The 14,839-nt window shown below is 31.2% G+C and overlaps 1 long non-coding RNA gene across 1 annotated transcript; it reads left to right on the top strand.

The window, feature by feature from the left end:
* The first annotated feature begins 11,757 nt into the window (after positions 1–11,757).
* Positions 11,758–13,826, top strand: LOC143083858 (uncharacterized). The gene is made up of 3 exons (XR_012980908.1): positions 11,758–11,893; positions 12,677–12,754; positions 13,400–13,826. It is a non-coding gene; the product is annotated as an uncharacterized LOC143083858 (long non-coding RNA).
* Positions 13,827–14,839: the final 1,013 nt, after the last annotated feature.

Here is a 14,839-nt window from a genome sequence, read left to right as displayed (position 1 = left end):
AATTATTTTGATTTTGCCACTTGGTTAGGGATTTTCCGTTTTGAAACCTGGGGTTCAGTATTTTTATGATTTTACCTTTTTCAAGTCTGATCGGTAAATAAGAGGGACATTAGAATCTGAAGAGTTTTGTACAAAAATATCAGTTGTGACTTTATTGACAGTGCGACTTTTTTTATCTTGTTGAGTTTGGTGCATTCAACCAAATAGACATTTTACTTATACTAGTACTCTGTGAGGGGCTTCAAATATGATTTATCAGAATATAACTTTAACCAAGCATCGATTACGATATCCTAATCAATCCATGTTTCCAAATGGCACCAATATAAAAAAAAAAATATTTGTAACTTTATTTGTGTGTTTCGTTTATTGTGAAGCATGTATTCGACTTAATATTGAGAAAAAAAGAATCAACCTAATTTTCCATTTATTTTGTACAGATTTTAGAAGTAGCTGTTATCTGAATGGTATATGCATGTCATGGCTAAAAAAAAATTATGCGACGTTGTCTTCTAAATCGCGTTAGTCATCTTCGATCTCATTTTCCTCTCCTTCATTCCGTACCAAATTTGGAAACATAAATTTACCAACCTTTGACGCACGAACTAACGAGTTGTTATTTCTTGAATGAAGAAAATTCGGCCGCTTTTGAATTATTTGACGCTTGTCATTTCCTCTTTCTTCACTTTCTTTTTCAAAAAGATTCATTTTTTTATTCCTGAAAAATATGCCATTATCTCCATTCCTTTTCGGAATATTCAAGTGAGGCAAAACGATATTAATTACACCTCTATTAGCATTATGATTGCCTATTCCCTTATGTCCTTCATTTGGTTCTTGTCTGTTGATTGCATTTAACCGATTGTTCGAATTGCTATCTTCTATTTCTGTATACTCTTTATTTGATTCTTGGTTGATGATCGGGTAAAGCTCATTGTTTGAATTGTCGTTAATTTTGTCTGAATCCATGTCTATCCTTTTATTATTTCGTCTGATATTTCCGTTATTCTTTATTCGAATCAGACTGCTTTGTTTAATCAGGTCAACGGAATCGTCTCTTTTCGTATTACTTCTGTCAGAATCAAAATCAAATCTGTTATTTTTTCCTAAAGTATTTACTTTATTAGACCATCTTATTTTGTTTGGCTTCGTCCAAAAATCTGAATCTGAGTCCCAATCAAAGCTATCATCTTCATCGTCACTTTCAGACCATTGTTTTAGATTGGTTTGTTTTCCCCATTTATTTGAATCATTGCCATCGTCACTACGTTTTGAATTCCAGTTAAACCTATCTTTTTCGTTATTTTCACGATTTCGCTTCATAACGTTTTGTGTAACCAATTTATCTGTTCGGTCGTTACGTCTGTCACTAACATCTGAATCCATGTCAAAACTGTCATCATCTCTAAACTTCCTTTTCCTATTTGACTGTTGTTTGATAATAGTATGCTTTATCGAAAAAGCTGGTTCATCGCTTTCAGTCTCACCAAACCCGATTTTAAGAACATTTAATTTCCTATCTTCATCAGAATCGTAGCTGTCACTCTCTATGCTATCAGAATCGAAACTTTTATATTTTCGTTTATTTATCGTTATTGCATGTCTTGAGCCATCTGTTACTTGTTCCCAATCACTGGAATCAGAATCAGAATCTTCCCAACTACCACCATCGTATAAATCAGACGTTACCGACTTTTTGCGGACATCATTAGATTCCTCAATAGAATCCCAATCCCAAGAATCAGAATCGTCTTTATCAGATTGATCATCGGAATCATAACTGTGGTATGCATATTTTTTCAAATTATTTGAATCAGAACTGTCTGGTAATTCGGAATCAGAACTTTCCCATATATCTGACCCGACATTTCGTCTGTAGGTCAAGTCTGATGTTCTGTGATTTATATTTGCAGACCTCCCCGAAATATTTGAGTCAGAACTGTCAAATGAATCAAAATCAGAACTTTCCCAGGATTCTGAATCAAAATGTTCCCATGAATCCCGGCTAGAAAAATCTTTTACTGTTCCTAAGAATGACAAATACTTTTAAAATGTGTGTTTTAAAATCATCTTCTAATATTATTTTCTTTACAAAATAAATGAAAGAATCAGACTTTCAGCAAAGTTCAATTTTACGTTTTAAAAATAAATAGTTTTCGAAAAGAAGCTATATAAGCAAAACAAAAAAGAATTGAGAAAATGGCCTACCAAATTGACAAGGAACTCTAACATTCGATATTCCCTCTATGTATCTTGAATTTTGTTTTTTCTGATGGCTTCACTAATTTTTGTGTTAGACAAATAAACAAAAAATTGTGTCAGTATGTGCTTAATTTAAAACTAAACTATCTAATCAGTTAACCATATTTCAAAAGAAAAATCATTTCCAAATATTACTTATGCCAATTAGATATAAAATAGATACTTACTTGTATTTGATATACAAACAAAAATAAAACAGATAGGAAGAACAGCTTGTGTCCTCATGATTGCCGAAGGATTATTGTGTATCTTAAGTAATTTATAACGTACAGTTACAAACCCCTTTAACCTGATGTTTATATCTATGAAAGTAATTATTTTCAACAATGATAAACGTAGTTTGATTATATGCAGTTGCCTCAAACCAAAGCACCTGCATCATCGTAAATCATTTTAATAACTAGTTAACTAGATGGCGTAAATACCGTAAAGCGGGTTATTTTTGCGGGGTGTAAATGTTCGCTGTTAGAACAAGATCGTCAAAAAAAATTCCGCCAATAAATAAGTGTACATGAAAAGGTATTGATAAAAGTTTGAATGCGCCAAAATAATTAACGCTAAAATATTTCGTATACTAGACCGTATTCAATGAAAATCACGAAATTTTACACTCGCGAAAATAACCCGCTATATATACGTTACTACTTCGAAGATTTTAAAGAATGAAAGTACAACTTCTTCATCATTCAAGGGCCACATCCTCTGAACATTTAAAGGTTCGTTGTATCTATTGTCTACCTGACCTAAGCCATACAACCTTCAAATTGTGTTTAATTAATTCTATCCTTGATATATATGTTATTACATAAATAAAATTATTTTGTTTAATGTGTTAAGCTGTACCTAAATCTAAATGAAGATACAAAAAGAAACATTCAATTCTAAATTAAAAGTTCCACCCATAACTTAATTAACACAAGTCATATTTCTACCCAATTATAAACACATTTGGACGTACATTTTGTTGATATTAATATTTTGCATTCACAGAGTTATCCTTTTCACACGCATTATCTTGTCTCTAAATAACGTGTTATGTTAAGGTTAATAAGTAAAAAAATCAGTGATTTTCTGTAATTTGGGAAATAAAAATAATGTCCCAAGTACACGAATGCCCCATCCACACTATCATTTTCTATGTTCAGTGAACCGTGAAAATGGGATAAAATCTCTAAATTGGCATTTAAAAATATATGAAAACAAGGAAATGTTGTATGATTGACAACATCCACCAGATAACAAGGATGTTGACAACTATAGGTCATCGTACGCTCTTCAACCATGATATAATATTCAATCAATCTACTGCCTCAAGGTTAAAGGAAATGGTAGGCATTTAAACATATTTGACCTCACTATATTCATTTCTCATTATGAACAGGAAAACATACTTATATATAATAAAAAAAAGATGTGGTATGGTTGTCAATGAGACAACTCTCCACAAGAGACCAAAATAACACAGAAATTAACAACTATAGGTCACCGTACGGCCATCAACAATGAGCAAAGCCCATACCGCATAGTCAGCTGCAAAAGGTCCCGAAATGATAATGTAAAACAATTCAAGCGAGAAAACTAAAGGCCTAATGTATGTAGCATGGCTTTGAATGCTTCTTTCGTGAATTTCTTCGAAAAAGCGGAATTTATTTTTATTTTTCGGATTATGAATATGTTACTTTTAAAGAGAATGGACATAGGTAAACTACGATTGTCTATATTTGACTGACTGTTTAGTATCTTAATCATCTGAATTCATTGTCTTAATAAAATTATTTTTGTAATGCCTTTTTTTTTATCTATTTATCATCACTGTTCATGCTTTGTCATAAAAGATTTTCTGATACAACTTAATAAAACTGACCTTTTGGTGTCATGTGGTCTAAAAGTACTCAAAGAAACCGATGGAATAAATCGTATACCAGCTTTCATTTCCAAATGAGAGTATTACATCCCTCATGACTATTATCATTTTATTTATCATTAATATATCCGAGACTCATTGATTGGTTATAATTGCTATTATCATTATGATATTTTAGAATGCTAAAAATCATCATTATATAAAAATGCGATTTGCTAATCGTAAAGCTTAAATCAAGTAACTGCTTTCTATGCTGGAGAGTGCCCTACTACCAATCAGACAAAAATAATTTTTTTTACGTCTACAATGAAGATATTTTATAATGCTTGAAGTTTTAGTTGTCAAAGTTGGGCCTGATAATAATGTATTTTTGTGCTTTGAAGTAAAAACAGATTTCATGAACGAGTCAATATAAACTTTTCCCGAAAGTAGCGGACTAAGATATAGTTTTGTCTTTGTAAGCTCTAGTGTAAATTGGAAGCTCTATTGTAAATAGTATCAGATGCACATTCCGACATTCAACATATTATTTGAAAATAACCTTCATAAAAAAGTTATACAAGAAATACAACTCATGTCGTGTTATACGAAATATTTTAATAATAGTTGTTATCGTTCCTTAGATATGGAATTAATTGTCACGCAGAAATTGTGTCAAGTTTTTGCATATTTTCCATTACTTATAAAGGATATTGTTATTATTGGTTGACACATACTAACGTTATACCTCTTTTGAAAATAAATATTGGGCTGAGGGTGTGCATATATGATGAAGAGATGTGTATTTTATACAGTATATTGTAAATCATTGTATGGTATGTGCTAAGACATGATGCTCTGAACACAATATATAAGTAATGCTGTACTTTAGTATGTATTAGTTATGGTGCACTTGGTTTAGCACATTATATTACTAAGTATATCAACTTGATGGTATGGTTGAAATATTTGTTTTTTCAAAGTGAATTTGAATAATCTGAAAAATTAATTTCTCTAGTTTGTTTTGCTTCAATTATATATATATGTACTATACTTAACCAAATCAACAAAAACAATATGAAAAAATGGAAAACAACACGTTTGATAATTTCATGCGTCCGAAGCACTTTTCTGGACTCCCCTTCATCAGGAACTCCCAAAGCCAAACATTTCCGAAATCCGAAGATGTATAAGTACCGAACCCGTTGAAGAGCTATATGACAAAAAAATACCTAAAATAAATAGCCAAATTCATCTAAAGTCAACTTTGCCTAAGGGAGTTGTAACCTTAGTTTCTTAATAATTTCAAAACTATAAACAGATAATTTTAGAAAAGTTTGTTACATCATGTCAGTACATAAGTACTGACTACTGAGCTGACGATATCCGCGGGGACTGGTTATTAGACAGTACGACATTATGATATCATAGTCTGGTCATCAAGTTATTCTTACTTTTTTTTATTCGATCACTAAAATAGGGGCGAGAGATACCAGAGGGACAGTCAGGTTAAATGACATACGCCATATGCATGGACTAAATTACCATTTGATATGAAATAAAATACTTAAGTAACAGTACTGTATCATATCCTTTTTGATATGTATATATTAACACTTACCTACTAAAGATAAGTACTCTTAAAAAGTAGTGTCTTTACAAGTAGAAAGGAAATAGAATTTGATCAGTGAATATGGTTGACAAAACACCTGCCATTTAAAAACAAAACTTAATATCATGTTATTTAATTTTTCAAACAATTTTCGACTTAAAACATCAAAATATTTTGCTATGAAAAAAGAAGATGTGGTATGATTGAGACAACTGTTAACAATAGACCAAATGACAGAAAATTAATAACTGTAGGTCACCGTGCGGCCTCAAAAATTAGCAAAGTCATACCGCATAGTTTTGGGGTACTTAATATTGCTGTTCGGGGTGAGCTATTGCTCCGTGTTGACGGCCATACTTTGACCTATTATGGATTTACCTTTTAAAATTGTGACTTGAATGGAGAGTTGTCTCAATGGCACTCATACCACATTTTCTTATACTATAAAACTTAAAAACAGACAATAAAACATGAAAAACAGAGGTAAAAAAAATAAAACAGATGTGAAATTAAACAGTAAACAGAGGTCAGATACGAAAACAAACAAGTTATTACGAAGGAACGACATCAAAAGATCAATGCAGGATAAAAACACTTAATTCAAATAGTTTTATTTTGGGAAAGGGGGGGGGGTCAAATTGCTGCAAGTTTTGTTTAATTGACATCAATTTTACATATATCCTTATTGGTAAAAAACAATTCCCAAATTAAGTAAAGAGGGGGAAGAGTGAAAAAACTCAAGGATTTGTTTTGTTATCCTACATTGAATATTTGACGTCGTCCCTATGTTAGTACAAGAACTAACAGGTGTGGACACTGAAATATGCGAACAGTCGTACTTTTACCAACTCGTTTCTCTACTAACTCATTCCAATTTTTAGTTGTTTTCATATACTGTATAGTTGCTATTTTTATGATATAATATTAAAAAAGAACAGAAAAATCCATATTTTGATTTGAAATATAGTCATTAGGATTCATAATACGGTGGACATAAAACTGAATAAGGTGGGGTTAATTGAATTTATTGAGAAAATGGATCTTTTCTACGTTTGGCCGTAAAAGGATTTATAACTGTACAGATTAAAGTCTGCTTTTACAGCAGTGTAATTGCTGCCTATAATAAACTGCTGAAACATGGATAGGGGGAGATGTCAAAGAAACAACAACCCGAAAAAGTAAAAAGAAGCAACCATAGGCCACACATGGAACTTCAATGCGGGAAAAACAGCCTGCACCCGGAAGCAGTTTCAACTAGATGTTTCCAATGAGCCTGTTTACAGCTTTAATTAGTTCATCACATCCAGTAAAAATATGAAGCATATCTATCTGGTTTTATTATTCGGTAGCAAGAAAAGGCCATCATAGATTTAATGTGCAATAATGGCGTGGTAAACATTTAGGTTCATATAAAAAAGAAGATGTGGTATGATTGCCAATGAGACAACTGTCCACAAGAGACCAAAATGACACAGACATTAACAACTATAGGTCACTGTACGGCTTTCAAAAGTGAGCAAAGCCCATACCGCATAGTAAGCTATAAAAGGCCCCGATATGACAATGTAAAACAATTCAAACGAGAAAACTAACGGCCTTATTTATAAAAACAAAATGATCGAAAAACAAATATGTAACACATAAACAAACGACAATCACTGAAGTACAGGCTCCTGACTTGGGACAGGCACATATATAAATAATGTGGCGGGGTTAAAAATGTTAGCGGGGTCCTAACCCTCCCCCTAACCTGAGACAGTGGTATAACAGTACACCATAAGAACGAACTATACAAATCAGTTGAAAAAGGCTTTACTCATCAGATGGACAAAATAGAAGATCAGTTTTTTTTCGTATTCTTGTCAATTGACCTTTTTTCAGTTAACATTGTTTTACAGTCGATAGTTTGTAACTATTTATATCAGTTTTGTTTAATAAATATGTTAGCAATTTGATTTGTTTAATTAGTTATCAAAGGTACCAGGCTAATAATTTATTACGACAGACGCGCGTTTCGTCTACATAAGACTCATCAGTCACACTCAAATCAAAATAGTTAGAAAGCTTAACAGGACAAAGTTGATGAGCATTTATGACCCAAAATTCCAAAACGTTGTGCCAAATACACCATGATCATTTTTCTGTTAAGCATGTTTTACCAAATACTTATTCACTTAAAAAAATGTCTCATTGATTTCGAATATATTATATATGTTCAATGTCTACAGTTGCATAGCCATTACATTGTATTTATCAAGTCATAAGACTTATGTATATTTTGGAAAAAGTAAAATAACAAAAATGCCTAAATCCAAAGGAAATTCGAAACGGAAATTCCGTTATAAAATGACAAAATCAAAAGCTCAAACAGGAATAAAATCGAATTGTATCCAAGTAATATATTTGATCAACATTTGTTTTGCAAAGTCAGTATCGCTTTATGTGACTTATTATAGTGTTTTATGTATTAAACGTATAAAGTAAGTACTTTCTCCTATCACGTTTAATATTTGAGATAGTCCTTATTCTTAATTGTTTCAACTTAAAAAGAAAGTCAGCTTTCATCACAATTAACACTGACTTCCGTTTCAGCCTTCTTTTTTGTCCATATATACTTCTTTATGTAAAATTTCATTAACCTACGCAAAAAGTAAAAACAAATTAAAATAAAATTAGTAGAATTGTCGATATCTTATATTTTGGGTCCTAAATGCTCTTCAATTTAATATTTCTTTTAGCCTATTTATTTGTTGTTAATTCAGATTCACTGATGAATTATTTGTAGATGAAATGCGCGTAAGGCGCAAAATAAGCACATTATGCCCGAGGAGTTTATTCGGAGTTACGGATTAAAATTTTCACAAAACTGCGATGACATCAGTAATTCTGCTGGTATCATGATCGATCGTCAGGGATAATGCAATATTGTGATGATTTTTCGAAAGAAACGGGAGTCTTTTCTCAAAATCAAACTCATATCTAAATAGAGCCTTATAACACTTCCCATTTTGAAAGACGTATATCTCTGAACAGGGCCCATTAGAGCGTGATAACAGATGTAAGCGCACAGAACCTTACAGCGGATTAATTTCGCGATTTTCATTGAATAAGGTATACGAAATATTTTGGCGGTTATCATTTTGTCGGATTCAAACCTTTTGTCAATACCTTTTTTAATTGGAGGAATTTATTTTGGCGATTTTGTACTATCCGCGAAAATAACCGGCTATATGGTATATTAAATCGAATTTGAGAACACTCTATATTTACATTGGATGCACGAATTATCAAACTGGTTTTATAAAATATTCAAGTTTATTTAAAAACACATATATGATTGAGCTTCAGGAGCCTCTCATACACATACTATATCTACTTTATTGAGTTTTAAGAATTGATAGTAAAATTTTCAGTAATTTGGTATGTATTACATTTCTAACTAGTATCTACATCAACGATATATAGTATAATATGATTTAGTGTTCTTTATTCATTAATTTAAGTAAAGCCTAAATTGATTATAATTAGTGTTGTCAACGGTTAACCGTTTGAACGACCAAATACCGAATACCATAAACGCTAACCGGTTAACCGGACTTTTTTTTCAATTTTGATAGATTCGATATAAACTTGTATTGGAATTATTAAATAGTTATGTTTTCTTTAAAAATTGTCGTCGTGGTAATTAATTTGACTGATCATTGTCCAATATATTGATTGCTATTGTTAATCCAAATTATAAAATGAATTAGAAGTTGTCTCTCAGCTCGGGGCAAGATCTTAAGGAAACATAATTAGTAGGTTTTTTAACAGTAACTTTGAATCAGTAGTACGATTGCATTTAACGATTTACTTCATTATTAGTCCCACACTCTTCAATTTATTTATTAATGATATAGTTGAAAATTTTGACCATAAAGGTTCAAAACCCTTGAGAATATTAAATTCTGATATTTGAAGTCTTTTGTTTGCCGATGACCTTATAATTTTATCCGAAAGTAAAGAAGGTCTTCAAAAAAGCTTAAATAACTTAATCAAATTACTGTGAAAAATGGCAGTTATGTCTAAATACTAAAAAATCAAAAACAATGATCATTGAACAAAGAACTACAAAACTGGAACCATACATTGTAAGGTTCAATAATGAAAAAAATGATAACGTTACTGAGTATAAATTTCTGGGCACTCTGATAAAAAATAATGGAAATCGAAATGCAAGTTTAACAGATTTAGCCAAAAAAGCTAGGAAAGCTCTGTTTTCATTAAAAAAAACACATGCAGCCTTTTTGGGAAATTTTCCTGTTAATGTATCCTTTTATCTTTTTGATTCTCTTATAAAACCAATTTTAACATGTAATGACGAAATATCATACATGGATACATATCAATCTTATTATAGAGCAAAAGGCAGATTAAAATCCCAAAACAAAAAGATATAGATAATTTCCAATATTTGGATAAGACTCCCTTCGAAAAGGTTCATGTTAATTTCTGTAAATATATTTTAGGTACTAAAAAAACATCTGCTAATTTAGGTGTTAAAGCTGAATAGAAAAATATATAAAAACACAAGCAATTCTTTATTTGGTTAGATTGAATACTGAAAACATAAACCCATTGCTAAAAGAAAGTTATACATTAAGTAAACACCTTGATTCACAAGGAGTGTATACTTGGTCCACTTTTATAAAAGATTCAACACAAGAAATGAATATTGATATACGAAAAATAATGTCCTGTCAAAATATGGAACAAGTTAACAAACTAAAGACTTGGATTAAGAATATTACAAGTAAATTTTATTCAGAACTACTGGAAAATAAAATTAATAGTTTGAACGAAAATAACAAACTTTTTCTTTACAAAAATATCAAAGTCAAACAAGACCAAGAATTTTATCTAAAATATCACAATTTTGAAACTAGACGTTTATTTACAAAAATTAGAATTAGTGACCATAATTTGCTCATTGAAAAGGGCAGATATCTAAAAATACCTCGCGACAATAGAACATGTCCAACTTGTAAAACCTTAGAAGATGAAAATCACTTTCTCCTCCACTGTCAAATTAATAATGTTTTACGTATAAAACTTTTTAATGGCATGGCAATAGATAATCCTATGTTTCCAAATCTATCTGATACTGAAAAACTAGTAGTACTACTAAATCCTTCTAATATAAGCCAAGTGAACAAAACAGATTCCTTTATAAAACAGTCTTTAGAGCTGAGGACAGGGGACTCTTAGTTAGTTTTACTTGTATATATATAGATTTGTGTGTGTTCAACTCAGTTATTTTATTGTTGTTGTTACTTTTGTTTATGTCACAAGTATAATGTTACTTATATGACAAATAAAGATCATTATTATTTTATGTTCTGATATGATCTTATATTGTGTAGACCTACATCAGAATGTGCAATCTCCGTCATGCAATGTTTTGCCATACTGTAAACGAATTGCTAACTCAAAAAATGTGCAATGCTAACCCAATGTGAATGTAATCAATGTATACTTGATAGTACGAGTAACAAGCTTTGACATATTTATTTCAAATTGAAACACTCCACATTATTTTCGGAGACAACAAGAGAAAATGAAAGAATCTTCGGTTTAAGACATATTAAATTCTACGAGATCAAGAAGTTTTGTTTTTTTTTTTTCAATCTGAACTTAGTACAAACGCTATTGTTGATACGGTTTATTTGATTATTAAAAGTCAAACTTCGCCAGGAGAGACAAGCCTTATAATCATATCTGTTCTTAAATAATCTTAAAACTTGTTTGATGCGTTTCCCTCAGTTTTAGTTTGTAACTTTTCTCAATCGATTTATAAGTTTTGAACAGCGGTATACTACTGTTTAAATGGGTAGGTATTTGGTAGAACTATCTTAACTAAAGATAATAAAAAGAAATTATTATTGTTTACAAGGGTTGGTAGTACATATATCTAGGGTAATGTGCTATTTTAAACTTATTTTAATTACAGACTTGACATTATTTTATTCCAAGAACACTAATAGAAGGTCATATCTAAGCACCTATTTGCCTGATGATAAGTAATGTAACTACTAATTTCCGTTTTTAACCGAAGAGTTGCTTATTAACGCAACTATTTATACTGCTGTATTTGTGAAGTTAATACATTTACAGTAATTGCTAATCTTCAAACTCTGGTAAGTTTTTTCTCATTTGTAACTTTTTAAGTTGAAAATGAAAAATGCCAAATAATTTCTCTTGTTAAATAGGATGGTCAGATGAATGATTTTGTCTTGAAAGTTTGATAGTTTAATGTGATTCCATAAAACGCAAATAAACATACATGTTAATGGATTTCAACTAGCTGTCAGTAACTGCAAGTACTCTCAGATCAGTGCTTAGTATCTTTTTTTTTTGGTTGGGATATACAAATACCTGGCCGCGTCCACTCTGTTTTGTTAGATTTATTTCTATTTGTATCCTTCTGATGAGTTAAGCCTTTTTAAACTGATTTTGATAGTTTTTTCTTATGTTGTACTGTTACACCTCTGTCCCGGGAAGGGGAGGGTTGGGATCCCGCTAACATGTTTAACCCCAACACATTCTATATGTATGTGTCTGTCCCAAGTTAGGAACCTGCAGTTCAGTGGTTGTCGTTTGTTGATGTGTAAGTTAGTTTTCTCGTTTCAATTGTTTTACAATTGTTGGATCGGGACCTTTTATAGATGACTATGCGGTATGGGCTTAGTTCATTGTTGAAAGCCGTACGGTGACCTATAGTGGTTAAATACTGTGTCATTTTTTGTCTCTTGTGGAGAGTTGTCTAATTGGCAATCATACTTCTTCTTTTTCATATGCATAAATCATTGTAGCAGTAAAGAATATTGGAATACAATTAAGAAAGTAAAGTGGAATTAATAGAAAGTAAAATAAAATTTCCAAACAATCTCATTTATCTATCAAAAACTTTGTCTTCACAGGAAGAATGTCGTCAAAGCTGTTTACTGCGCTTGTTCTAGTTTGTGTGTTCTGGTTAGAGAATACTAATGCCTGGTGGGGTAAGTTTTCATAATGACTTTAGTTTCCCGTGCAACTACTGACCTCTTAACCTTTGTTATTTTTTTATAAAAAAATCTCTGTTCATATGGATAAACTTCAACATCTTCAATCTCAAATAAAAGTCTGCCGAATTGTTTGAATCGTTGATATTCTATATACTTATACCCCTTCTTGAATCTTAGTCTTATTCCTCGTTGTCTTTTACACAAGTGTTTTTCATTCAAAAATAGTACATTTGTAAATAGGTCAATATGTCAGACCTTGAAAAATAAAAAAAATACCTTGAATGCTGGTGTCGTTTTAAAAAAGCGCACAAAAATACCCAGTTTAGAAGTCTAGAAGCGCGTTTTGGCTACACAAATACCCTCATTAAAAAAGGGGTTAGAGGCAAACACAAGTTGAGAATTGAGGACACAAAATTTCGATTTGTTTACCCAAGACATTCGGGAATATGACCAATATAATACGATTTTTATTGTAACTTGACAATAATGAATATAAACAAATTATTACACAGAATAATGGCACACTGACAAAGAGCACGATATTAAAGATATAACACGAACAGAAGACAAAAATATTATGATTTGTTTATATAATATTTTAATTTTAATCTTTATCTTTTGATTTTGTTTTTATATTAGGTAGAGATAACACTTATGTTGTTAATAACACAGATCATTCAATCAGAGTATCTTTGGCATATGGTGGGCATGCATACAGAAGAACAGTTGGAGCTGGATCATACACTAAAATCGAAACGGGAAAAGGCTGGTTAACTTTATGCGTAGAGAATGATGTTTGTCGTAGAGAGAGAACCGACACAAGCTTTATCGTCGAGTCATATGGAGACAGTGTAAGACTCTTCAAGTCTGTATATGGAGACATCTATGAAAAAGATTGGTAAAACATTAAAAACGCTGATTTGAAAATCTATATAAACAGTAAGACTGTATTTACAATAACCACTTTAATGTTTTATTTATGACATGTTTCAAAATATCCATGCAATCTAGAAGATTCGTATGATAAAAGGCTTTTTTACTGAAATTAAATATTTGTTTCTTTTAATAGTTTTGTTATAATATTCTGCAGAACTTAAAAACGAATACTAGTACTTATTTCTAGTAAAAGTATGAAAATGGTTAGAAATTTCATTCTGGACTTGTCACTATTAGCTTTGAATTATTTGCCAAATGTTTACTTTCCGGAATGATACCTCCTCTCCTGTTCTAAATGGTAAAATTGAGAATGTAAATGTGTAATCTGTCACAGCTGAAGGCCAACACAGCGAAAAATCTGGCAATCGGAGGTGGGCCTAAGCTGGCCCATCAATTGTGTTAAGTGAAAATCGATTTCACACAAAACTCAAAAACATATAAATGTACTAAAAGTAAAATAAACATACAAGACTAACAAAGGCCACAGGCTATATAGCTATTGACTTGGAACAGGCGCAAAATGCAGCGGGGTTAAATATGTTTTTTTTTTTAAATATTAACCCTCCCCTATACCTCCATTCAATTTAGAATAAATAAACACACAGAAATACGCACAGTAAAACTCAGTTTACTTAAAGTCCGAGTCCGTTGTCAGAATATATAACAGAAAAAAAACTGAGCAAAATGACAATTATACTTAAAATAACAAAGGACTACTAGCAGTTACTGACATACCAGCTCAAGACCTCAATTAAACTGTTTGAATTAAAGATTATGTCTTAATCATATAAATATTAAGCATAATCCCTTCGTTCAGTTTGTATTCTCATTTGTTAAATTTGTATGCTATTTCAGTGAAATACTAGAGAAATGAAACAATCTCAGTCTGGAACAATTGAAGGTCTTGTCACATAAAATTTCTAAATTATTGATGAGAAACTACTTTCAGATTACTCAAAGTTACTTTTGGCGTCCAAGCATAGGTTTCGTCATACTGATTCAAAAAATATATGGTTTCTATGTACTTTTGCCTAAAATAAGGGAGATATCAGGTACTTCCTGTTTATTGAGGATCACTTCAGGTCTCTAATGATAGGTTTATGTATGCGTATCATATGGGTTTTATATATAGTTTCTAGGTGC

Source organism: Mytilus galloprovincialis, chromosome 7, assembly GCF_965363235.1.
Source record: "Mytilus galloprovincialis chromosome 7, xbMytGall1.hap1.1, whole genome shotgun sequence".
NCBI lineage: Eukaryota > Metazoa > Mollusca > Bivalvia > Mytilida > Mytilidae > Mytilus > Mytilus galloprovincialis.
Note: the sequence above shows the minus strand (reverse complement) of the source record. Positions and strands in the feature narration are given on the sequence as shown.